Source organism: Hylobates moloch, unplaced genomic scaffold (genome assembly GCF_009828535.3).
Source record: "Hylobates moloch isolate HMO894 unplaced genomic scaffold, HMol_V3 SCAFFOLD_1, whole genome shotgun sequence".
Lineage (NCBI taxonomy): Eukaryota > Metazoa > Chordata > Mammalia > Primates > Hylobatidae > Hylobates > Hylobates moloch.
The window spans coordinates 169,042,160-169,067,719 of NW_026652276.1; the positions used below are offsets into that span (position 1 = coordinate 169,042,160).

General features: G+C 38.7%; 1 protein-coding gene across 6 annotated transcripts in view; it reads left to right on the forward strand.

The window, feature by feature from the left end:
- The window catches only part of MTERF1 (mitochondrial transcription termination factor 1), a 517,939-nt gene extending 493,185 nt beyond the window's left edge, over nt 1-24,754 (forward strand). For all 6 annotated transcript variants that reach the window (XR_009208876.1, XR_009208872.1, XR_009208873.1 and 3 more), the window contains 6 exons: nt 2,194-3,776; nt 3,884-4,051; nt 8,661-8,715; nt 9,594-9,835; nt 16,470-16,558; nt 17,192-24,754. The gene's annotated coding sequence lies outside the window, so the exon portion shown is untranslated. The remainder of the gene's footprint in view (nt 1-2,193; nt 3,777-3,883; nt 4,052-8,660; nt 8,716-9,593; nt 9,836-16,469; nt 16,559-17,191) is intronic.
- Nucleotides 24,755-25,560: the final 806 nt, after the last annotated feature.

Sequence of the window (25,560 nt, forward strand, 5' to 3'; positions counted from 1 at the left end):
AATATGAGAGCCTCTCTATGGCCTTCTGATGAGGGCCTTGAATCTAAGTTTGATTACTTCCAGAGCTAGGAAGTCCCACCCAATCTCATGGTCGGGCCAACTTTACTGTTTAACAAGTTATTTACACCAGACAGTTGCTGGGGCCTAATATTTGAGAATAGATATCCCAGATGATGTATCCACCTGTTAGAACTGTTCTCCCCTCATCATGGGCCCACAGTACCCAATAGTCAAAAAAGCTACCATTAAAGAGCACACATTATGTGCTAGACATTGGGGCTATATCAGAAGCTTATGTATGTTTTCTTATATAATCCTCCCAGTGACCCTATTAAAGTAGGAGTATAGATACAGTTATTTTGTTTTTGCAAACCACAGAAATTGATTCAGCTAGCTTAAGCAAAAACACAATCTATCAGAAGAAAATGAGGAAGCTCATAGAATAAAAGAAGCTGAACAACTAGGCCCCAAGAAAGAGGCAGCAACTTGGTAACTCAGGAAATTCAGGCCACAGGAACTGGTGAAATTGATGGACACCTCTTTATAATGCCATCCTCAGAAGGAATAAACTTCAACTACTTTTCTTCCTTGGGTCACTCTGCTCAAGATTAAAATCCCAGGGAGGCAAAGCTTGGCTGTCCGTGATAGATAAGTCATCTTGATTGACACCGAGGCTCTATTTGACTTGGGAGAAATTAAGGTGCTTCTACTAAAGCAGGAAGAGGAAATGCTGAGTAGACAGAAACAACAGATGTCCATTAAGACAGGTGAGGTTATCCCCACTGTCCAGATCAGGAAACTGCAGCTCAGAGAAGCTAAGCAACTCTCCCAAGTTTACATAGACAATAAATGACAGGGCCAGGGTTTCAACTTAGACCTTCCTAACTCTAAAGCCTGGGTGCCTTCTATTCCTCCTTGCTGCCTGTTTGCCTAAACTGCATATGGACGTTGCCTTTGGAGTCAAGCCATGCCTGGTGGGCTGAAACTCTACGGTCAGTCCAAGAGCTAGGTCAGTCTCCTCAACTCCCATCCCAGTTGCCAGGGGGAGGCTCCACAAACAGTTTCCTGTCCTGCCACAGAAGCTTATCTTGCTGTGAGGAAACAGCCATGCTCTGAGGCCCTACTGGGAGACAAGAGAATATTAAACCACAGCCTGTCTTTCCAATGTCTATCCATTGACCCTGTGTTGCCCTTGAGAGCAACACACAATACTTCCTTCTACACATGCTAACCTTCCAAATATTTGAAAAGAGGGATCTGTCCCTCTTTCCAGATCTTCTCTTTGCAAAGCTAAATATTCCTGTTCCTTTAACGATTCCTCATACTATCCCATATGACCACATGGGGATAATTTCCATATGTCGGCTAATTCTCCAAGACTTACATCAGATGAGAATCTGGCCCTGTATGAAAAGAAACCATTTCCCCTCGCTTTCTCTTTCTGATTCATTAGATTTCACATAAACCTTTCTGATGACAACCTGCTGTTTTCAAACTCAGCTGCAACCCAATATGACTCACTAGGCAAAATTCTCATTCTTCAGTTTTCGTTTATCATTTCCCACCAACCCAAGGCCCCAGCAAGCACCCTTCAGGGGCTACAGCCCATGGGCAATATGTGTCCGTGAAAAATGCCAAGTTTTGACTCTTTGCCATTTTTTGGTTTATATAAAGTCATATGACTTTTAAAAATCAAAGCTTTTGCTCAATGTAAATAATTCAAAGTTTGAACAGCTGTAATCATATTCTCCAAAGAAAACACCCTGAAAGGTGGTTAAGGGCATTGTGTGCCAGATCCTCCCCCAAAAATCTCTTTAATTGTTCTTTTCATTAAAAAGAGGGAGAGTGCAAATAGAGATTTGAACAATGTTTTGAGGTTTTGAGCATTTGCAAGGTATTTCTTCATAAAGACATTAGTTGTACTGTTTCTGAAACAAAGTGTCTGATTATATAAATAGTTATGGAACCTCAAAGTTTGAGTTGGAAGAAAGGAGGAAAAAGAAGAGTTACATATGTAGGGAAAGAAGTCTAGGATTTTTCTGTTCAGAATCTTTTAGCTAGGCAACTCCAAAAACTGCAGCTGGAACATTCTAGAATTAAATAGGTACTGGAAGTTGGACTAAATGAATCCATGTCAAAGGCTCAGCATGTGACTCAGACATAGTAAAATATTCCCGTTGTTTTGCTCTTCAGGACATGATTCAAAGTCTACCATTTACGTTCTGTCTGTCATAGACAAGGAACTGAACTCAAACCGAGGAACTTATTGTTTGGGCTCTGCCACCAAAAGCTAAGTATCTTTGAACAAATTACTATTCAACTTTGAAAACCCCTTCCATAAAACTGTTGGTCAGTGACCATCTCTCCAGAGAGAAGATCTTTAAGAGTGAATCTGTGGTAAGAGGAAGGTAAGAACACAGAGCGGTTTCTATTGCTATATTGCGTTGTTCTACCTGGAATAGAGTCTCTCCAGTCCTCTGCTTGACTGGATTTAGGATGTTCAGGTGAAGAATGAATTGCTTAATGGAGTTGGTAGCTTCTGTGGTCACTAGCCATCAGGTGTATAGAACTGTAAAATCACAGAACTGGAAGGTTCACTAGACGTCATCTGATACAAAAACATTTGCCTAATGAAAAGATGTCTCCACATTGACTGGTTGCAGTGGCTCGTGCCTATAATCCCAGCCCTTTGAGAGGCCGAGATGGGAAGATGGCTTGAGCCCAGGAGTTCAAGATTACAGTGAGCTATGATTGTGCCACTGCACTCTAGCCTAGGTGAGAGACTGAGACTTGAAAAATAAAAATCTCTCCACAAGACCACTGATAAGTGATGTCTGAAATGGTGGCTACCAGAACATAGGAATGGAGCTCTTGACACCTTTCAAAGCAGCTTATTCTGTTCTGGGGTGGCTCTAGATGTTATACCATTTCTATATTGAACTGACATCCACCACCTTTTTGTCTTGGATATACCCTCTTGAATCACAGAGAATAATATCTACAACATTCCTAAACTTCCCAATTTCCTTCAAATGTTCTTCATATGGCATCCCCAAACCCTTTACTTCCCTGGTCACCTTTTTAGTGCATACCTCATTTTGTTGCAATTCCTTGTGCATAATTTGAATCTAGCCCTTCTACTGGGCGAACAATGCAGATTTGTGGAAGTCTAGACTATGAAGCCAAGTGCTGTATTTGTCTTTTTCCACTAGCAACTTGTAAGGGCTGAAATGTTGTAGGTACCCCCACAATATTTATTGAATGAGTTGTTTTTGTTTTTTCGAGACAGAGTCTCGTTCTGTCACTCAGGCTGTAGTGTGGTGCTGTGATCTTGGCTCACTGCAACCTCAGCCTCCTGGGTTGAAGCAATTCTCATGCCTCAGGCTCCAGAGTAACTGGAACTACAGGTGTGCACCACCACATCCAACTAATTTTTGTATTTTAGTAGAGACGGGGTTTCACCGTGTTGGCCAGGCTGGTCTTGAACTCCTGGCCTTAAGCGATTCTCCTGCCTCTGCCTCCCAAAGTGCTGGGGTTACAGGTGTGAGCCACTGTACCCAGCCTAAATGAGTGAGTCTTTAACCTTCCCTCTAGTTGACTTGAGTAGAACTCCAAGGAATATCAAAGTCAATTCTCCTTCTAATAGATGGTAAATGAAGCCCTTTGGATTTGAATAAAGAGAATGGTTCTCTCTCTCTCTCTCTTGCCCTTGCTCTCTCTTGCTCTCTCTCTCTCATCCTCCCAGGAAGAGCCAGATTAGACTTATTGGGAGGCTGGTAAGTTATGCTTTAATATGTTTAACTAGGTGGAAACACCATTACTAGAAAATAATTTAGACCTTGGGCACCTTGGACTCAATATGTGTTGTACTGATGTTTTCCAGTGCCTTGGTGATTCATACAACTTTCTAGGATCTTTTGATTAACAGAGAAAAAGTCACAAGACCAGCAAGAGGAGAAACTGTAGATTTGCCTCAACTCAACGTGTTAACTAATCACCTGACATCTGCATAAGACCACCTCTTGGCACCTGGCTACACAAGCTGAAATGGGTAATTCACTAATTACTTGGGTGTGTGCTCCTTTAAATGAGATGTGGAGTGGGTGACTATTTGGGGGACTCCACTGGAGTGAAACACAGCTGTTGAATTATTTACATTTGAATTATTTATGTTCACTTGAAAAGCACAGAACACAAAAGTCCTGTGATTTCACCTCAGCATTTCCAGCCTCCATGGACAGATTTTGGCTGGTGCTTGAGATCCAGGTCCCGTCTCTAGCAGGCCCAATTGTGAGGTACGACTTAACTCTCTGTAAAGGGCTGTTGATTGGCAGGCACCTCTCTTTGAGGACAAGAAAATAATCTAATAGGATTTATTATGCCTCTGAATACTTCCAGTTTTAGTGCAATTAAATTAATGTGAACATATTTTTCTGTGGTGCTGTCTTGCACTAGGCTCTCGCATGCTGTGTGTGTGTGTGTGTGTGTGTGTGTGTTGGGGGGAAGGGGCATGTGCACTTTGTTTTATTTTATATTTTCATAAATAGCGAGGAGACTGAAGAGGGCATGGACAACCAGAACTCTAGTTCTTGGCAAGGAATTACAAAGTGAAGGAAATCAGCTTTAAAAGCTTTTTTGGCCCCTCACATTATTATTAAGCAAAACCTAACAAGGATATGAGGAAGGAAAGGAGGCAGTATACTTTTCAAGGAAACTAGCTTGAAACTATTTAGAGACATGCTATCTACAGTTTCTATTAAAACAAACAAACAAACAACAAAAAAAAGTTCTCAATACCTTCTTTTCCTCCTAAGGTTTAAAATAATCCTTAAAGCCAATATAATTACAGCATTTACTTCCAGTCTACATCCATTTTGTTAGCCCTCTCCAATCTCAACCTCGCATATCCTTTACCGCTAGAAACCACCTCATTTTAATTGAAAAAATAAAAAAACTGTAAAACAAAAGCAAAGACTCATAATGATATATGGCTTTAATTCTTAGCAAAGACAAACCATTACAGATGAGCATAAATTAAATGACTAACAACAAAATCTGTGCTTTACTTGGTGATCCTGGATTGACCTTTTCCTAAGATGTACTTCTGTTGTGGTCCCTGGGAAGAAATACCTATTGAGGGACAGGATTCTGATTGTAAAGAAATGATTATAATTCACAGTGCAGATTAAATGTTCACAAACAAGCTATTCATTTCTCCTAAACTTCCCAGCCAAAACCCCACTAGACTATACTTTCACAACTCCCGCATAAGGATTTCACTAACAGTTCAGGCTATCTTCTTTCCAGTTCCCACTATACCTATTGCTGACTGTTGGAATTCTCCACCACTAAGCGTGGGCAGTCTGACTCACTCTAGGGTCTGAGAATAGGGGCCTCCACATCATGAAGTTCAAGGCTTCTGAAAAATAAGGAACATTAGACAGTGTAACCACACCAGTTAAATAAAGACCCAAGGCAAAATCATGCTGGGGAAACCTTCCAGATTTTAGTGAGGACCTGCTGATTTCAAGTTTTCTTTCTTTCTTTTTCTTTTTTTTTCTGAGACAGAGTCTTGCTCTGTTGCCCAGGCTGGAGTGCAGTGGCTCAATCTCCGCTCACTGCAACCTCTGCCCCCTGGGTTCAATGGATTCTCCTACCTCAGCCTCCAGAGTAGCTGGGACTACAGGTGCACACCACCACGGCTGGCTAATTTTTGTACTTTTAGTAAGGATGGGGTTTTACCATCTTGGTCAGGCTGGTCTCAACCTCCTGACCTCAGGTGATCCACCTGCCTCAGCCTCCCAAAGTGCTGGGATTACAGGCATGAGCCACTGCACCTGGCCAGTTTTCATTTTTGCTTCTATTCAAAAAAAGATTTAGTGTAAGGTATTTATTAATATGTGGCTTCTTGACCTTCTAAGTGATTATTGAAAAGTATGCAGTGTGAAGACCTTAATCCCAAACTCTCTCTCTCTACAGCATCAGATTATTACAATTTTGAGTGCTCAGGGGACAAGCAGAGGGCAGAGCACTGCAGTGTAATATTATTTACTCGTTTATAGGTCTGTCTTCCCCCACTCAGCAGGAAACTCTATCAAAGGCAAGAACTGTGCCCTTTGCATCTTTTTATCCCCACTGCCTTGTTTGATGCCTGGTACGCAGCCAATAAATATTTGTCAAATTAATCCATGAAGGTAAATTGAAAGCACACCATTAGTGTTAATTGGCAAGACCTTCTGTGGGCAAGTAAATGTGCCCACTAAGCCCTGGTAACCACAGTGTCTTTTGAGGCCCAACATTAAGCCCTTTTTCATTCTTATTGCCAAGCACAGAGCCTAAGAAGGCCTCAGTTTGATTTCCATATTTGGATCATGCTGAGTGCAGACCCCAGTTCTATAATCCATTTCTTTCTGAGGCTGTTGGCATCTCTGGAGTCGGAAAGTAACATCTGCTTCAGTGAGCTGGTTACCCAATGAGAAAAAAGAGGTAAAGGCCAGCGTTAGGTGGGGTCTGACTTAGCTTCAAAGCAGGCATATGGCATGTATCTTAATGAGAATTTGCATATTCAGGAAAGATACATCTGAAGGGCAAATTAACTGGTTCAAGACAGAGCACATAAATACAATGTGTCTGATCAGATTGCCCCTAGTTGATGGTGCGCTGTCTTGTAAAAGCCTTCATATTTATTTTTCCCTTTCAGTTCCCATTGCATCACTCTGGTTGGTGCCCTGGTTCACCTCAACCCTGGATTACTCTAGTGGCTCTTCCTATGGTCTGTCTTTGCTGGATGTCTCTTTGTATCAAATCCTGCTCCACAAACTAGAATGTTAATCTCTCTAAATCCAAGGCTCAAAAACCAAGGCTTCATTTGCCTTGGTTTGCCAAGCTCAGAAAGCTTGGCTCAAAATCAAGACTTTCATTTGCTAAAAAACCAGGGCTTCCGTTCTTTTCCTGGCACTCAAGTATTTCCTTGAGGATCTGGTCTTAATCTACATTTCCATGCTACCTCACTACCGAGTTTAAATCCATCTCTCCATCCCACCAGGTCCATTCATTCATGCAGGGTTTCCTGATTCCTTTCTGCTATCTTTATTTGTCCTAATTGCATACAAAGTCCTATTTACATTGCTTCTGCCCACCTATTCAGGTTCAGTTCTCGTCTACTCCACAAAGCCTTCTGTTGTCATTCTAGTCATCACCAACAGTTCCTTATCTGAACAACTATAGAACTATAGGACACTGGGAGGGAACTAATATGTATCTACGTTTTAAGAATCTTTTGGTTCAAACATTATTCAGTAGGATAAAAGCATGGGTTCTTTTGAAATTTCAATGTCAGCTCACAGAATTTCCAATGTGGGAACCTCCTGTGATGCAGAGAACACATCCCCAGTATAACGAGATAAGACAAGTGTGCTCTGTCCACTTCATGTCTTTTGTCCCTTTTAAAAATAACAATGTATTAGAGTTATGTCTAGAGGTGAGCAGGATCAGCCAGAGAAAGGTTTTAGTTTTAAGACAATTCCACTCTGAAGCATGAGAAGATCCAAGTGAAAAAAAAAAAAAAAACTGTTGATTTGGATCTGAATGGTGACAGCTTGTGGGATTGGCTGGTTAGAGTATAAGGCATAGTGGCAGAATGAAACTGAATTATCCAAGAAAAGGAGGGAATCCCAGGAAAGAAGGCATTCCCAGGCATCCATACAAGGCAGAAACATAGAAACACAGCAGAAGTTGGCTTGTGGAGAATGAGAATGGCAACAAAATCTGCCCTATCTTTTGAACTCTTTATGGATTTCTGAGCAGTTATGAGTTAGATTAAGTTATTTCTGGTGATGGACTGATCATGTATCCATTTACGGGAGATGCAGAGAATAAGAGCAAGGATCCATCAGCCTGTAAGGGACTAGATCAAGGGGCCCTGCCAGAAAGATTCTCCTGTGGAAGTAGGAGGAGACCATGGTGGTTGTGGTGGTGGTAGAGATGAATACGACATCAGGGGGAAATCTATCTGATTGGTTCGTGTAGCCAACAGAAGGGAAGAACATTTTTCTAATGTCAGCTACATAAATTTTATTAGCAATGCCTAGAATGAAACAGCTTCCAACGTGCTAGATTTAAACCTAAAGACTGAAACCTGCCACTTATTCCACAAACACTCCTGGCAGTTATAATTTGTAAGACTTTGTTTTTTAGAACATGTTTTTCAAACATTTTTGGTCACCTGCAGTAAAAAATATCCTATACAGGCTAATGTTTCATGGAAAAAAAACACATTTACTGAGGATAAAATACAAGGCATTTTGATTCTTTTTCTAATTTGGTCTGGTCTTTTTTATTTAAAAAATGCTGGCCAAGACCTACTAAATTGACTTCATGACCCACTAATTTAAGACTATGTTAGAACAAGCAGGCCTGGCTGACCTCTAGACCAGAAGACAAGAGCTGAGAGAGATCCAGCAAACCCTGCTTCTGAGAGATTGCCAGGGGTACTATTAATGGAAGATTATAAAGGTCTCTTTTAACTTTTAAACTTTATCTTTTATTGCTTTGACCATGTTGTTGCAGTAAAACTCCTTGAGAAACCACACAAGGATGGAATGCTTGCTTAGAGACATGGGAGTAGCCTAGAATCTAAGAATCTGTGCTTCCTTCTACAGTTGTCTTTGGAAAAAGAATAGACATTCATGGCAGACCAAAGACCACTCTCTGAAGGTAGGACCATGTTTTTATATCCCCTTCAGCACCCAACATGGTGCCTCGCATGAGGAAAATCCTCAATATAATGGTTAATCACATATTTTGAGATTCATACATCCTGGAAGAGCATCTTTCAACTTTTAACGGGTACTTCCCCTTTTGATAAACATGTACTCACATTGCTGACTATATAATCCCAGATTCTGATCCAGGACCTTTCACCTATCTATGCCTCCATTTATGATTACCTGCTCTAGAAGATGAATAGAAAAGGAAATCAGCATTTGTTTTTTAAAAACTATTAAGCTCCAGGCACATGGCAAAATGTATCTCATTTAAATCATGCAGCAATTTTATGAGATAGGCATTATTTAAGTAACCAGTTAAGATAAAGTAACCAGAGCGGTATGAGGTTAAAAGACTTGACCAAGGCCACAGAGCTAGGACATGGCAGAGCCAGGACTTGAATTGCCACATCTGGATGATTCTGAAGCCTACATTCTTTGCATGCCTTCAGAGTGGGTCTTACATGGAAGTAGGCCTTTCAGAGCTTCCTAGAATGGATACTAATCTGGACGCAAGTGTTAGCTCTTTCAAAACTCTCTTTGTATTGATCAGCCTCTTTGGATCTCAGTTTTTTCACATGATCTGAAATGTGAATCATGCCCTTCTCACAACAGAACAACTGTGAAGATGAAATGAAGTAATAATTTATATGAATTATACAGAAAGACCATTTTATAAATGTGAGATGCCATGTAATGCCTTGACTTCCTTGACTTACCATAAGTGGTAAGGATAAATGTGATAACTTTTGTAAATTACTTGGCATCCCCTACCTGAAAAATTATATATGCTCAATAAGTGTTCATTTTCTTTTCTTCTTCCTTAAGGTGTTGTATGAGAAATCCACATAGGAGCAATCCAAGAAAACCACGCAGGTAAATGCTAGTCTGGAAAGACAGAAGGAAAACATGCCAAGTGGAGCCCACCGGAAGGACAGCAGTCAGAGCTCAAGAGCCCAGCTTTAAAAGGCATGTGTTCACTGATGTGCCTTAAAATCGGGTGAGGAAGAGTTGAGGCACCTGGAGAACTGGAAGACTATTTGAAGAAGATGATGATACCTACTGATCATGTGAGTCAAGACTTTGGAGTCTTGTCTACAGGTTACCTGAGTGGACTCCAATGGTGAAGATTTGAATTCAAGGTTGCCAAGCAACAATTTCAGAAGGGCCTCCTTGCCTTTAGAAAATAAATGGGAAACTGGCTCAAGCTGCCTTTATATCTATCTGTCTTGGGTAGCCTCAGCAGTATGCATTAGCTTGGGGGAGGAGTAAGAAAATAGGAGATAGTTTTATTCCTATTCGAATTAACCCATTTATGCCGGAGGTCACAAATTTTTGTGTGTGAAAAATCAGACCTTGGCAATGACCTTGAGCAGTAGGATATAAATAACTCCCACAAGCTTAGCATTCCAATAATGGAACACTAGGCATACATGGGTTAAGGTTCATTAATATTTAACTGCTTTCCAATGTCCGTATCAGTAGATATCATCAGCTTCTTCAAATAGACTTCCAGTTCTCCAAGAGCCTCAACTCTTCCTTACTACCAGTGTATACTATACTTTATTACAGATTTTAAAATTAGATTCTCCTGATCACCTGGAAGTCAGAGGAACCAGGGAACGAGGACTTGCTTTTTCAAATCCTCTTTCTTTTCCAGCGTTTCTACCCTAGCTGCTGGATTTCCAAGCTAATCACCTACAAGTTACACTTCTTCTTCCTGTCACTTCATCTCACACGCATTTCGTGGGCATCTTACTCTATTTATGCGGCTTTGTCCCCCAATGTATAGGAAAGTTCTGCTTGAGGGTGTTGTTAAAGAAAATTCCCAGCCGTAGCCCACAGGAAACAGGAGAGAAGGAATCTTCAAGTCACTGCCAAGGCCCAGTTTCAGGATGGATAAAGAGAACATTTTCCTGGTGTCAGTGACTTGGGTCTTCTGCCACTGAAAATGTCATGGGCAAGGCTAGGAAGATCTTAAGGTAGTTCTCAGGGTTGTGAAAATCAAGTGAGCTACTAGAAGTAAACATGCTTTATAAATTATGAAATGTTTCACAAATGCAAGGGAGTATTTGTGTCAGAGGCTGGAGGGCCTAAGATTCACCTCTCCTCCCTTCCATGTTCTGACTGACAGAGAATAGGTATAAAGATAACAGGCCAAAGGGAACAAGTATAGACTTTGCTATGGGTAGAGAAAATACCCACATCCCTCAAAATGCAGAGTCTACTAACGTCTGGATTAGAGAACACAGCTTGGAACTGAGGCCAACATGAAATCTTTCTAACACGCTCCTGAACCTAAGCCATAGTATCTCCCTTACAGGTTGACTCCATCTGAGAAACAGGCTCCAAATCCATTCACCCAATTAGCTGTGGGCCTGGGAGTGGAAAGGAGCTCAAGAGTTGTGGTACCCAGACAGCTCACAGCTAAAACCAGAACCCATGGACTACATAAGCCTTGACCAGTCAGCCCACTCTTTCTCCAACTGGGAGGAGGGAATTAGATGAGTAAAGAGAGAGGCCCCCAACAATACCCAAGGGAAGAGAGGTCAGAATGCCAATGGAAATGGGGTTGGGGGGGATAAATTTCTCTCTTTCTCAATACTTCCTGTGGGGGATGATGATATCATAATTTAAATTTCCTGTGCAAAGCAAAGAACCTCATAATTATTTTGGGTAACTGACTTCTCTTTTCCATCCTGGTCTTTCAGTTCCCCTCGCTATATTTGGTTCACTGTGAGTAGTTAGGAACTGCGTTGTCAGCAAAAGCCCAAATTCAGAATCAAGGGTAATAAAGGGGATCAAGAAGCTCCTCATGAATGAGTTAAAAGCAAGAGAACAATGCATTTCAACAAGTTGTTTGAGAGAGTTATGCTTACTCAATACATATCTGCTTACAGTAACAACATATATGTAGAGTTATTTCAAAACCTGATTCTTGAAATTCATGTTAAAAATAATTTTGTTACGGACTTAAATTTAATAGCTGTAACTCCTTTTTCCTATTAAAACAATTGTTTTTGTAACAGATTTTCTCAGGGAGGCAATTATCATATTGTAAAATACAGACTATAATTTTTCTCCAAATATCTGCTAAGTATCTGGCATATGCTATACAATGTGAGATATCCAGAATTGAATAAGATATGATGCATCTTCTAAGGAGCCACTGCGAGAGGCAATGAAAACAGTAATAATATAAAATGAGCTAGATGTATAGAGTTATATTCAAACTGGAACTGAATAAGTGCTCAGAGTGGGATCTATATATATAGTAATAGAGCGATTACTAGTTTGAGGAGCAGGCATGGGGAGAACTTTGGAAGGAGAGAGAAACTCAGGAAGGACTTCAGGGAGGAGGTGGCATTTTAACTGAGTCTTTGAAAGGTGGGTATTATTTAGACAATATAGAGAAAAGATAAGATGTAATAGACAAAGGGAGTAGTGAGAGAAAGACACTGGGTAGGTTGCAGATTAGAAAGAGAGAATAGCTACCGTTGACTAGATTACAGTGCTTGCCAAAGGGAGCAATGATAAACAGAAAGCTGATTAAAGACGAAATAGCGGAGAGCTCTTCATGGCAGGCAAGGGATTTTGAACTCTGTTCTCCATGGTAGTGGGCCTTTATAACAAAGCCATGAGCAAACTGCAGGATGTCCTACCTGTTTGGTATGTATGAACCTTGGCTTTGTCTTCCAAAGGACTGGAGGTGGAGGGGGAGGCTATTTGGGAGGCTGTTCTAATTTTCCAGCAGAAGTTGTTATTTGCCTGAGCTAGGACAGTGGCTGTGGGAACTGCAAGGAGAGGAAGAATGGCAAATGTCTTGCTCAGAAAGAACCGATGGCATTTGATATACTTGATGTTAACCTAGTGACAGCCAGGCCCACTTGCTTTAACAGAGATTCCCGTCATCTTTGTAACTGGTATTCTTTTTTAAATCAAGAATAAATAGAAAATCATTTAGGTAAATACCAGCTGTCTTCAATCCACTGATTTCCAAGCACTGCCCCATTTTCAGAGCTCAACAACACCTGAGCAACTTGCCCATGAGCTTGAAACCTGGCTCACCACGTCAGCTTGCTGTCCCTTTTTCATTTCTTTCACACATAGAGGTGCCATGTATGATTTCCTTTGCACAAAGGGTTCCATAGCTATAGAATAGTTTGAAAATCATAACTCATCCAAACTTTATAGATGAAGGGACTGGAAGGATACAGCAATTTCTGGACTCCAGGTCAGATCACAAAAGAAATAGATAATAAATCCCCTTCTCAATATGCTGAATTCCCAATTTCTCTTTCAATGTTGTAAACCTGCTGTGTCATTATTATTCTGTTTTTCATCCTGGCACAATATTAACATCAGAGCTTGATTATAGATTTATCAGTATTCAGATGTGGAAAAATCAATCATTTACGAAAAGAACACCAGTGTTAGATGAAAAGCTGCAGAGCCACTTCCGTGGAAAAGAAGTAGAGATTCTTGCCTGGGTGTTCTCTCTCTTGTAATAATTGCTGTGTAGTACCATTTTACTCCAATAGCTAATATTTCATTAACAACTCACATTATAGAGTCAGATTATTATGGATTTTCTGTTTGTGACGGAAAGTTTGTTTTTCTTAACCAAAATAATTACAAGCCACGAATCCTCATGAGGGTAGAGGTTGTTGACATAATAAAAAGATAATTTAGAAATCCAAAAATGGGTCTGAAGGGTCAAAGTGAAAAGACGAGTAAAATGTGTTTTCCTTTTAATAAACTCATACTCCCTGAAGACATCTGAGAAATGCTAATAATAGCATACAGATTACTAAGTTTCTAAAGAGGATTAATGGAGTGCAGCTTTGGCAAACATTTAGTTGCACTCTCTTGGTATGCCTCACATTTTGTGATGACTCTATCGTGTGCTTTCTCTCTCCTCCTCACATTGTACCAGAGCTTCTGAAACCCTAAGGTGTGCACAGATCACAGATCGGCTGGACAATTAGAACAGGAATGCAGATTCTCATTCAGTATGTCTGAGATGAGCCTGGGATGCAGGTGATGCTGATGGTTCCGGAACTATACTTTGTGTAGCAAGGCTACACATACTGCTCTGCTCTGACCTGTGGAGTCTGGCCACCTTTACAGGGTTTCCTGTATCAATACTGCAAACAATTTTTTTCTCAAACAGTGCTCCCTGATATTCTAGGGAACAGTGGGAATTGCTAAAGAGATAGGGTAAGGTCCAGAAGTAGACTCACACAAATACAGCCAGGATACTACCACTCTGCTAGAGCAGTTCCAATTTTATGGGTTTGACATATAGGCTGACCAACATGGAGAAATCCCGTCTCTACTAAAAATACAAAATTATCTGGGTATGATGGTGTATGCCTGTAATCCCAGCTACTCAGGAGGCTGAGGCAAAAGAATCTCTTGAACCCAGGAGGCAGAGGTCGCGGTGAGCTGAGATTGTGCCATTGCACTCCAGCCTGGGCAACAAGAGTGAAACTCCATCTCAAAAAAAAATAAAAAAATAAAAAATAAAATAAAATAAAATAAAATAAACATTAAGAAGCTCCAATGCTTAAAAAGGAAAAAAAAAATCTGAAAATGACAGCTCTAGGCTTTTCCATCTTCCCTTCATCAAGGAAAGCTATTGCTTGCTGAGAACTTACAGTATGCCAGTCCTATACAAAAGGATTGCCCAAAGTCACACATTTGAGAAGACAAGCTAGGGTCCTAGAGCTGTCTGATCTTACCTAAAGCCTAGGTTGCTCCACATGCACCATTCTTCCTTCCTGTCCTGTTTCTATGCTATGTCCTAGCCTCAGGGGTCTAATACTCTGCTTTCTCTGGTGAGAGTGAGTAACATGAGAAACTATTCAGTATTTGCTAATGGATTCTGTAAAGAGAGTGGGAATAAAAGGTCAATATACATGTATCAATACATTTCTATATATAGAAGCAATGAAAATTGGAAACTAAAATTTAAAAATATATACCATTTAAAATAGTTCTAAAAATGAAATAGTTATAAATCTAGCAACTGTAACTGTATAATAACCATAACTAACATGCTATATTTGCTACATATTCAATTACAAAATGCTAATGAAAGAAGTCAAAGAAGATCTAAATAAATAGAGAGACACACAGTGTTCATTGTTTGGAAGACTTAACATAATAAAGATGCCAATTCTTCCAAAGTGAGCTATAGTTTTAAGCAATACCAATCAAAACCCCAGCAATTTTTTTTTTGTAGATATAAACAAGTTGGCGCTAAAATTTATATGGGAGAAAAGAAATTAGAAGAACTAAAATAATTTTGAAAAAAAGAATAATGTTGGAGTTCTTTAAGTATAAGTAAAATTTTTAGGACTTACTATAAAGTTACAGTAATCAAAACAGTGGAATGGAATTGGTGAAGAGATAACAAGTGGATCAGAACAAAATAGAGTCCATAAATAGACTTATACAAATATGGCCATTTGATCTCCGACAAAGGCAGTTGACAAAAACCATTCAATGAAGAGAGAATAGTCTTTTCAATCAATGGTTTTGGAACAATTTATCTTTTTATGTAAAAACATGAATTTGACCTAAATTTCACAGTTCATGCAAAGATTAACTCAAAATAGAGCCTAGCTCTAAATATAAAACATGAAACTACAAAACTTTAAGAAGAAAACATAAGAGAAAATCTTTATGACCTGGGATTAGATGATGAGCCCAAATGACACCAAAAATACCATCCATAAAATAAAAATTGGATATATTAGTCTTCATCAAAATTAAAAATTTTTGCTCTGTTAAGGACATGGTTAAAAGAATGAAAAAATAAGCCACAGACTAGGGGGAAATACTGCAAATTACATATCTTACAAAGGTCTTGTATCGGTATATATAAAGAACTCTCAAAACTCAATAAAAAGACGACAACAACAACATTTACCAATGGGCAAAGGGCTTGAACAGACACTTCACCAAAGAGGATATAAGTATGGCAAATAAGCACATGAAAAGATATTCAACATTATTAGCTATTAGGGAAATGCAAATTAAAACCATGATTCAATACTGCTACAAAAACTAGAATAACTAAAATAAAAATACTAATAATACCAAGTGCTGACCAGGATATAGAACAACTAAAACTCCCATACATTGCTGGCATAAATGCAAAGTGATATAACTACTTTGGAAAGTGGTTTGGCAGTTTCCTATAAAGTTAACATATGCTTACTAGTGATGCAGCTCTCCCACTCCTGAATGTTCATCCCAGAGAAATAAAAATTTATGTTCCCACAAAAAGCTGAATATGAAAGTTCATAGTAGCTTTACTAGTAAAACCATCTAAATGTTCTGTTGCTTAACAGGTGAATGGTTAAACAAATTATGGTACATTCCTACAATGAAATACTACTCAGCAATAAGAAGGAATAGACTGTTGATACATTCAACGAGTTGGGTGAATCTCAAAGACACTATGCTGAGTAAAAGAAGCCATCTCAAAAGGTTGTTTATTCTATAATCCCATTTACATGACATTCTTGAAAAGACAAAACTACAGCAATGGAGAACAGATCAGTGGTTGCCAGGGGTTGGAGGAGGGGGAAGTTGTGACTGTAGAATGACAGCATGGAGGAGATTTTGGGGTGTGCTGCATGTGTGCTTTTTATGGTGGTAATTACATATATCTACATGTTTTGAAATTCACAGGGCTGCATACCAAAAGGAACAAAAGCACAAAACAAACAAACAAACAAGCAAATGATGGTGGAAACTATTTTCAAAACTTCCCTGTTCTGGTAAACACGTTTTCAGAGCTCAAACTAGTCCTGCTGAAACTATTTTTTAAAATATGAAAGCACAGCGGAAAATGTATTTTGTTCTTTTGGATTTTTCTATTCTAATTAAGCAAGTAAATTGATGTAGAAAAGCAAGTCTCCTTTAGTTGGTTTGTGAGTACAGATGAGTGTTTTAACACCCAGATTTGCAGGAGGTAAAGGAACTGAAAGAATTGAGAGTGTTCGTGGCTGGTCCACCCAGACCAACAGGGGACAGAATGTGTTACTCTAATGACTAGAAATTTTGTAGATGAGCAAAAGGCATTCTAATTATCAATTACTGTTTATAATACCTATATCCTCTTCCATTAGTCTTATCTGTCAGTGTTAACGTGTCAGTATAGATAAGATTATGATCATTTCATGTGAATACTTTAACAAAAAGTAATATATTTAAGGACTAAAATTAGGTTGTCAGTTCATTCTATTCCTCTGGTATCCCAAAACTGAGGAGGTGGAGGCTTAGCAATTTGATACTACTGTCCTTAGTGTTAACTGTGAAATTGTAGGTATAACAAACCTCTAGGTCAGGAGTTAGCAAACTACAGTTCAGTGGCTCACAAGCTAAGAATGTCTTTCTATATTTTTAAACAGTTGTATGAAAAAGAAAAAAGAAAAAGGAGGAGGAGGAGGGAGAAGAAGAAAGAAGAAAAAGGAGAGGAAGAAGAAGAAGGAGGAGGAGTAGGGGGAGGAGGAGAAGAAGAAGAAGAGGAGGAGGAGGAAACGGCAGAGACAATGTATATCCCAGAAAGCCTAAAATGTGTACTGTTTGTCTATTTATAGAACAAGTGTGCCAATCCCTACTCTGTTCCCAATTTTAAAAACAAGTAAATAAAAAGAAAAACAAGCAAGTCTCTCAGCCAAGAAGGAATCAATGGGAATTTTTCAACTTTATAAAGTGGATCTACAAAAAACTACAACTAACACTAACATCATACCTAATAGTGAAAGTCTGAATGTTTTCCCTCTAAGACTAGGAAAAGGTGGCATGGACGTCCACTCTCCCTACTCTATTCAGCATTGTATCAAAAGTTCGTGTCAGTGAAATAAGACAAGAAAACTAAATGGCATCCATATTGGAAAAGAAGTAACACCGTCTTTATTTGCAGATGACATTATAATCTAAATAGAAAATCCTATGGAATCTGCCAAAAAGCTAGTAGAACCAATAAGTGAGTTTAGCATAGTTACAAGACACAACATATAAAAATTAATTATATTTCAAAATACTAGCAACGAACAATTAAACTTTCCTTTTAAAATTTTCAACAACATCAAGACATGAACCACTGGGGGATAAACCCCAAAACATGGCAGAAAAAAATTAACGAAGATCCAAATAAATTGAAAGATATACTCTGTTCATGAACTATAGGAATAAATATTATTGAAATACTAATTTTACCTAAATTGATGTACAGATTCAAGGCAATACAACCGAAATCCGAGCAGACTCTTTTGGACAACTTGAAATTGCTCATAGATTTTTATGGAAATGTGAAGGGCCTAGAATAGCCAAAACATCCTTTAAAAAAAAGACAAAGTTAGAGGACATACACTCCCTGTTTAAAAGCATAAAGGCAAACAAAGAGAGGTAATGGCCCTCATTGTATTTTTTTGATGGTGAAGATAAATTGAAATATGTTTTTCAGCTCTCATACTGCATTTTTAGACACACACAGCAAACAGTGGGTGATGTTTATAAATATACTATTTGAGGCCAGGCGCGGTGGCTCACACTTGTAATCCCAGCACTTTGGGAGGCCGAGGCGGGCAGATCACGAGGTCAGGAGATCCAGACCACGGTGAAACCCCGTCTCTACTATAAATACAAAAAAATTAGCTGGGCGTGGTGGCGGGCGCCTGTAGTCCCAGCTACTCGGAGAGGCTGAAGCAGGAGAATGGCGTGAACCCGGGAGGCGGAGCTTGCAGTGAGCCGAGATTGTGCCACTGCACTCCAGGCTGGACGACAGAGCGAGACTCCGTCTCAAAAAAAAAAAAAAAAAAAAAAAAAATCATACTATTTGAGAAAATGTCAAAGTAACTGGGAGTATTTAGCCTGGGGAGAAAAGGAGGGGTTTGTTAAGGAGGCCAGCTTACTATGTCGAATAATATGAAGGGCTGTTATAATAGGAGAGGTATTTGAGCTATTCTGTGTAGCTTCTGAAGGAAGAGCCTGAACATACAGAAGACAAAGGCAGACTTGGCTCAGAATGAGGATAAACTTTCTGGAAGCCACCTGTCATGTATGATATGTTGAAACTAGATTAGTGTTTCTAAAAGTGTAGTCTGAGGTCTATTTGCATCATAATCTTAGAGAGGTTGTTTAAAATTTATATTCCTGGGTCATAACATGAACCATTAATTTTAATCTCTGGGAATGGGAGCCAGGTATCTGCACTTTAAAAACCTTTGCAGACGAGTTGTATATTCATTAAATTTGGAAATTGCTGGCTGAGATGACTGACAGGGATTCTTTTGAATTCAAAGAATCTCTAATTGTTCTTTTCCTTTCCTAAAGGTCTCCTTTAATTCATTTTGTTGGGTAAATATGACAGTCTTTCTATAGTTTGCATTTAATTCTGTGTTCCAAACAACTCCATGGCAAATTAAACTTCACAGCATAAACTTTGGGAAATGTTTAATAATGGATGACTCAATGTGTTTTCAGGTGTGATTGTTATCACGGTAGAGCATCAAAATTGCTTGCTGATTTCTCTCTTTGCTTTAATGTCAGGATTTTAGCAATGCATGGACCAAGTGTAGTCTAATGTGTAGAAAGAAACATCAAAGTGATAGCCCCACCACGGGGTACATTATGGCCAGGACATAGACTGTACTGGGTTGTTGACCCCACGACATAGACTGTACTGGGTTGTTGACCCAGGCTTTTTTTTTAAAGTCACAATGTTACAGGAAAGGGGTCCTGATCCAGACCCAAGAGAGGGTTCTTGGACCTCGTGCAAGAGAGAATTCAGGGCAAGTTTATTAAGAAAGTAAACAAATAAAAGAATGGCTACTCCATAGGGCAGTCCTGAGGGCTGCTTGTTGCCCATTTTTATGGTTACTTCTTGATGATATGCTAAACAAGGAGTGGATTATTCATGCCTCCCCTCTTCAGACCATATAGGGTAACTTCCTGACGTTGCCATGGCATTTGTAAACTGTCATGGCGTTGATGGGAGTGTAGCAGTGAAGACAACCAGAGGTCACTCTCATCGCCATTTTGGTTTTGGTGGGTTTTGGCTGGCACCTTTACTGCAACCTGTTTTATTAGCAAGGTCTTTATGACCTATATTTTTTGCTGACCTCCTATCTCATCCTGTGACTTACAATGCCTTAACCGTCTGGGAATGCAGCCCAGTAGGTTTCAGCCTCATTTTACCCAGCTCCTATTTAAGATAAAGTTGCTCTGGTTCACACGCCTCTGACAACAACTCTTGGCTAGAGAAACCTGCAAAGGAGATCTCTAAATACAGTCCATGAACTAGGGATTACAGTCATAAAAACAGTAACATTTTACTTTTCAAATTTAAAAAGAAACAAACAATTATCACCTGAAATCCAAATATAGACTCATGGCAGGAAGAAGCATACCATTTAGCTACATTGCATATACAATTAAATACCTTATAAACATCATTTAAACCATCTCCATCATCACAGCATTCCTGAGCATATAACAGCAGCAGGAAGGATAGGACCTCTTCCACAAAAAAAAGCAGGGAACAACTTTGCCAATTAACTCAATATTATATACACTATAAATAGCAAATGCATCTAAGATTGTTAGATCTCTGGATGAATTGGTTCTTTCTATCATTATGAATTGGACTTTCTTATCTCTTGTAATACTGTTTGTCTTGAAGTCAATTTTGTCTGATATTAATTTGGTTTTACTGGCTTTCTTATATTTAGTGCATGCATGGTATGTATTTTTCAAGCCTTTAAGTTTCAACTTCTGTCTTTATACTTAAAGTATCTCTCCTGTAAATAGCATATAGTTGGGTTTTAGTTGTTGTTACTGCTTTTTTTCCAGTCTGACAATCTCTGCCTATTAATTGGAATAGTTAATTCATTCACATTTCATCTAATTATCAATATGACTGGGTTTAAGTCTATCATCTTTCTATCTGTTTTTTATTGGTCATCTTTGTTCTTTTGTCTTGCGTGTGCGTGTGCATGTGCGTGTGTGTGTGTGTGTGTGTGTGAATCAGTTTTTAGTATTTCATTCTGTTTGTTGGCTTCTTTTCTATACCTATTTATATCTTTTCCTAGGAATTAATATTAGCCTATCACAGTCTATGTTGAATTAATATTGCACTACTTCATGGATAATGTAAGTACCTTGCAACACAGTACAATTCTATTTATACTTTGGCCTTTTTTGTGCTGTTGTTGCCACATATTTCACAACTACTTATATTATAACCCTCCATAACATATTGTTTCTTTTAACTAACAAACTTAGAAAAAATAGTATTTTATAATTACCCACATATTTACCATTTCCAGTGCTCCTCCTTCTTTCCCATAGATCTGAATTTCCAGGTGATATCATTTCCTCTTTGAAGAACTTTTAGCATTTTTAGATTTAAACTTTTTTAAAATGTAAAATCTTTAGCATTGTTTTGTAGTCAATTCTCCTGGTGCAAATATTCTCAGCTTTTATCTGCTTGAGAATGTCTTTATTTTGCTTTAATATTTACAAATATTTCACTGGATATAACATTCTAAATGATGAGATTTTTGTTTGTTTGTTTGTTTTTTGAGACAGAGTCTCGCTCTGTCGCCTAGGCTGGAGTGTAGTGGCACGATCTCGGCTCACTACAGCCTCTGCCTCACGGGTTCAACAGATTCCCTTGCCTCAGCCTCCTGAGTAGCTGGGACTACAGGCACGTGCCACCACGCCTGGATAACTTTTGTATTTTTAGTAGAGACAGGGTTTCACCATGTTAGCCAGGCTGGTCTCAAACTCCTGACCTCAAGTGATCCACCCACCTTGGCCTTCCAAAATGCTGGGATTACAGGCATGAGCCACCGCATCTGGTCTAGATGATGAGCTTTTAAAAGCTGTCATTCCATTGTCTCCTGGCTTTCACTGCTTTTGATGTCAACAGTTATTCTAATTATTGTCCCTGTATTTAATGTGTCTTTTTTCTCTGGCTGTGTTGACTCTTTTTTCTTTGTCACTGGCTTTCAGTAGTTTGTCTGCGATGTCTAATATTATTGCATTGCAGAAAGAAAATGTGGTTGTGTTATTGATTCCTTAGAATTTCTTGGGAATTCTTTTGTGGTCTGATATGTGGTCAGTGTTTTCTATGTGTGATTGAAAGTAACGTAAATTCTCTATTTCAGGAATACATATTTCCATATAGGTCTCCTTTAATCTGGCTTGTTAATTATGGTGTTTAAAATGTCTATACCCTTATCAATATTTGATCAGGTTCTGAAAGAGGCATGCAAAAATATCTTCTATTAAGGTAGATTTGTCCAATGTATTTGATAAGCTAGGAGTCTATTTTGTTAGGAACATACAGACTCAGCATTGCTATTGATTCCCTGTGAATTAATCTTTAGTCATTGAATCATGACCTTCTTTATTCCAAATTAAGCTTTTATGCCTTAATATTGCTTTCCTTGCAATGTCAGTCTTTATCTATTTTGTCTTTTTCCATACCTTTCAACCATTAAGCATTATCATGTTTTAGGTATTCCTCTTAAAAACTGCACATAGATGAATTTTATTTTCTAAAAATAATCTGAGGGTCTCCATTTTTGAACACACTAGTTTAATCTGTTTACATTTACTGAGATTACTGAGATATCTGCACTTTTTCTACTATGTATTTTTTTCTGTTTATTATGCCTTTTCTTAGCTTATATTTTCTCTTTCCTGCTCCTTATTAGAGCAATCTAGTGTTCTTTCTTTTTTAAAAACTTTTATTTCAGGTTCAGGGGCACATGTGCAGATTTGTTATATAGGCCCACTCGTGTCACCAGGGCTTTTTGTACAGATTATTTCATCATCCTGGTACTAAGCCTAGTACCCAATAGTTATTTTTTCTGATCCTCTCCCTCCCCTCGCCCAGGCCCTGACAGGCCTCAGTGTGTGTTGCTCCCGCTAATGTGTCCATGTGTTCTCATCATTCAGCTCCACTTATAAGTGAGAACATGCAGTGTTTGGTTTTCTGTTTCTGCGTTGGTTTGCTAAGGATAATGACCTCCAGCTCCATCCATGTTGCTGCAAAGGACATGATCTTATTCTCTTTTATAACTGCACAATATTCCGTAGTATATATGTGCCACATTTTTTTTATCCAATCTGCCATTAATGGACACTTAGGTTGATTCCATGTCTTTGCTATTGTGAATAGTGCTGCAGTGAACATTTGCTTGCATGTGTCTTTATGATAGAACAATTATATTCCTTTGGGATTTTGCTCAGTAATGGGATTGCTGGGTCGAATGGTAGTTCTGTGTTTAGCTCTTTTAGGATTCACCATACTGCTTTCCACAATGGTTGAACTAATTTACACTCCCAACAACAGCATATAAGTTTTCTTTTTTCTCCACAACCTTGGCAGCATCTGTTATTTTTTGACTTTTAATAATAGCCATTCTTGACTGATGTGAGATGGTATCTCATTATGGTTTTGATGTGCATTTCTCTAATGATCAGTGATATTAAGCTTTTTTCTTCATATTTCATTTCATTTCTTCTTGTTGGCCACATGTATGTCTTCTTTTGAAAAGTGTCTGCTTATGTTCTTTGCCCACTTTTTAATGGAGTTGTGTGGTTTTTTCTTGTAAATTTAAGTTCCTTATAGATGCTGGATATTAGACCTTCATCAGATGCATAGTTAGCAAATATTTTCTCCCATTCTGTAGGTTGTCTGTTTACTCTGTTGATATTTTCTTTTGCTGTGAAGAAGTAGAACAATCTAGTGTTCTTTAATCTTTTTTTCTCATGTAAAAGAAATCTTACATTTCCCCCTATTCTTTGAGAGTTACTCTTAAATTTTGGAAAGTATACTTGCTTGAAGTCTAAAGTAAACCTAAGTCTATCTTCCTCCTAAATAGTTAAATGAACTTGGACTTTGTAATTTTAGTCTCTCTTAATCCCTTTGTTCCTGGTGTTGTCATCTAGCATTTTAGTTACTTGCTATTTACATAACCCCTTAACTGATCCTCTTTAAAACAAAGAAACAGTGCTTCTTAGAGTTACAAACAGTTTACAAATTTCTTTGTTCATCATTATTCCTTCTTGCACCCCACTTTGTATTTTGGGATTAAATTTCCTTTTTCCAGAAGTATGTGTATATATATATATATATAATGAGTTCTTTGGTGAGGTCCTCAAGTTGATAAATTCTCTCAACCTTTGTTTCTCTAAAAATGCCTCTTTATTTCACCCCACCTTTGAAGAGTAATCTAGTGTTGTATATTATTCTTAGTTAATACCTATTTTCCGTAAGCATTTTGAAGATAATATTTTGTCATCTTGTGGCATCTGTCATTGCTAATATGGAGTCTGCTGTCAGTTTAATTTGCAGTTTTCTACATGAACAATCCCAAATTATTTTATAAATTTTTTATATTCTTTTATTCCACACATTCATAAGCAGTGCCTCTTATCCTTTTTTTTAAAAGAAGGGGTTTTGCAGAGTCCTGTGAGAATCTGATAGCTAAAGTCACCCACACATTCCCCTCCGTACCAGATCAGGAGATTCAGAGATCACTTGAAGTCTATCTTTGAATCCTCTGAAGAACTTCTGCCGAGAATTGCTCTAAAACAAAGAAAAAGTATTCAAAAAATATATTTGCTAAGTTAATTAATTAATGGACATAGGGTCTGGATGGAGATCTGGATGGGTGAATAAATGAATCCTGGAAAATCCTAGGGAAAAGTCATGATTTCAGACATCCTACCTGTTACTCCTGTTAACATTACTGATGGCTATTTCTTAGTCTATTAATGCAGATGCTATAATTTGAATACAAAAATGAAATGAATATCATTTCTTAGAGATACATTTATACTTCAAAGTGACAATTTGACTATTAATAAAAATACCCTGCTGAAAAGATAAACAGTGTTTGCTTTTTAAAGTTTGCAGAGCATTTCCATATACATTCTTTTAATTCATTTAATTATCAAGTAAACCTAGTGAGTTAAGTATTTTTGCCTTCATTTTTTGCAACTGAGGAAGCTAAAACCATGGAGAAAATTTTGGTGATTTGCTTAAAATTGTATAACCAGCTAGCTGGATTCAATGCAGGATTTCATTTTATTCTCTCTATTTTCTCTTTGCCTGCCCTTACATTCTCCGTTCGCCTGCAACTTAGTCATTTTGGGCTCCTATAACAAAGTACCATAGGCTGGGTGGCTTTTAAGCAACAGAAATTTATTTCCCACAGTGTGGAGGCTGGAATTTGAAGCTCAGATGCTAGTATGGTCGAGTTCTTGTGAGGGCCTATTTCCTGACCTGTAGATGACCATCTCCTTATTGTGTCCTCATGCAGTGGAGGAGACAGAGAGCTCTCTGGGGTCTCTTGTATAAGGGCACTAATCCCATTCATGAGGACTCCACCCTCATGGCCCAATTATCTATCAAAGGCCTTACCTCCTTATGCCATCACACGGTGGGCTTAGGATTTCAATGTATGAATTTTGGGGGACACAAACATTTAGTCTATAGTACCCTTGCCTCAGAGCTGCTAGACACCAGTAAGAGGGTATAAGAATTTGTATGCCCCAGCAAGGGCAGCCATGTATTAAGAAGCAGGGCATCCCCAGGGCTCCAAAGTGCTACCTCAGACCTGGGCAGCCCTTGAGCATGCTCCACTTGGACTAAAGAAAAAAGAAAGAATCTACCTGGGGTGATTCTCTGGGATGCATGCTGTGGGTGCATGCATCAGAGCTGGAGAGGAACGCAGAGTGGGCGATAAACATCCACGGA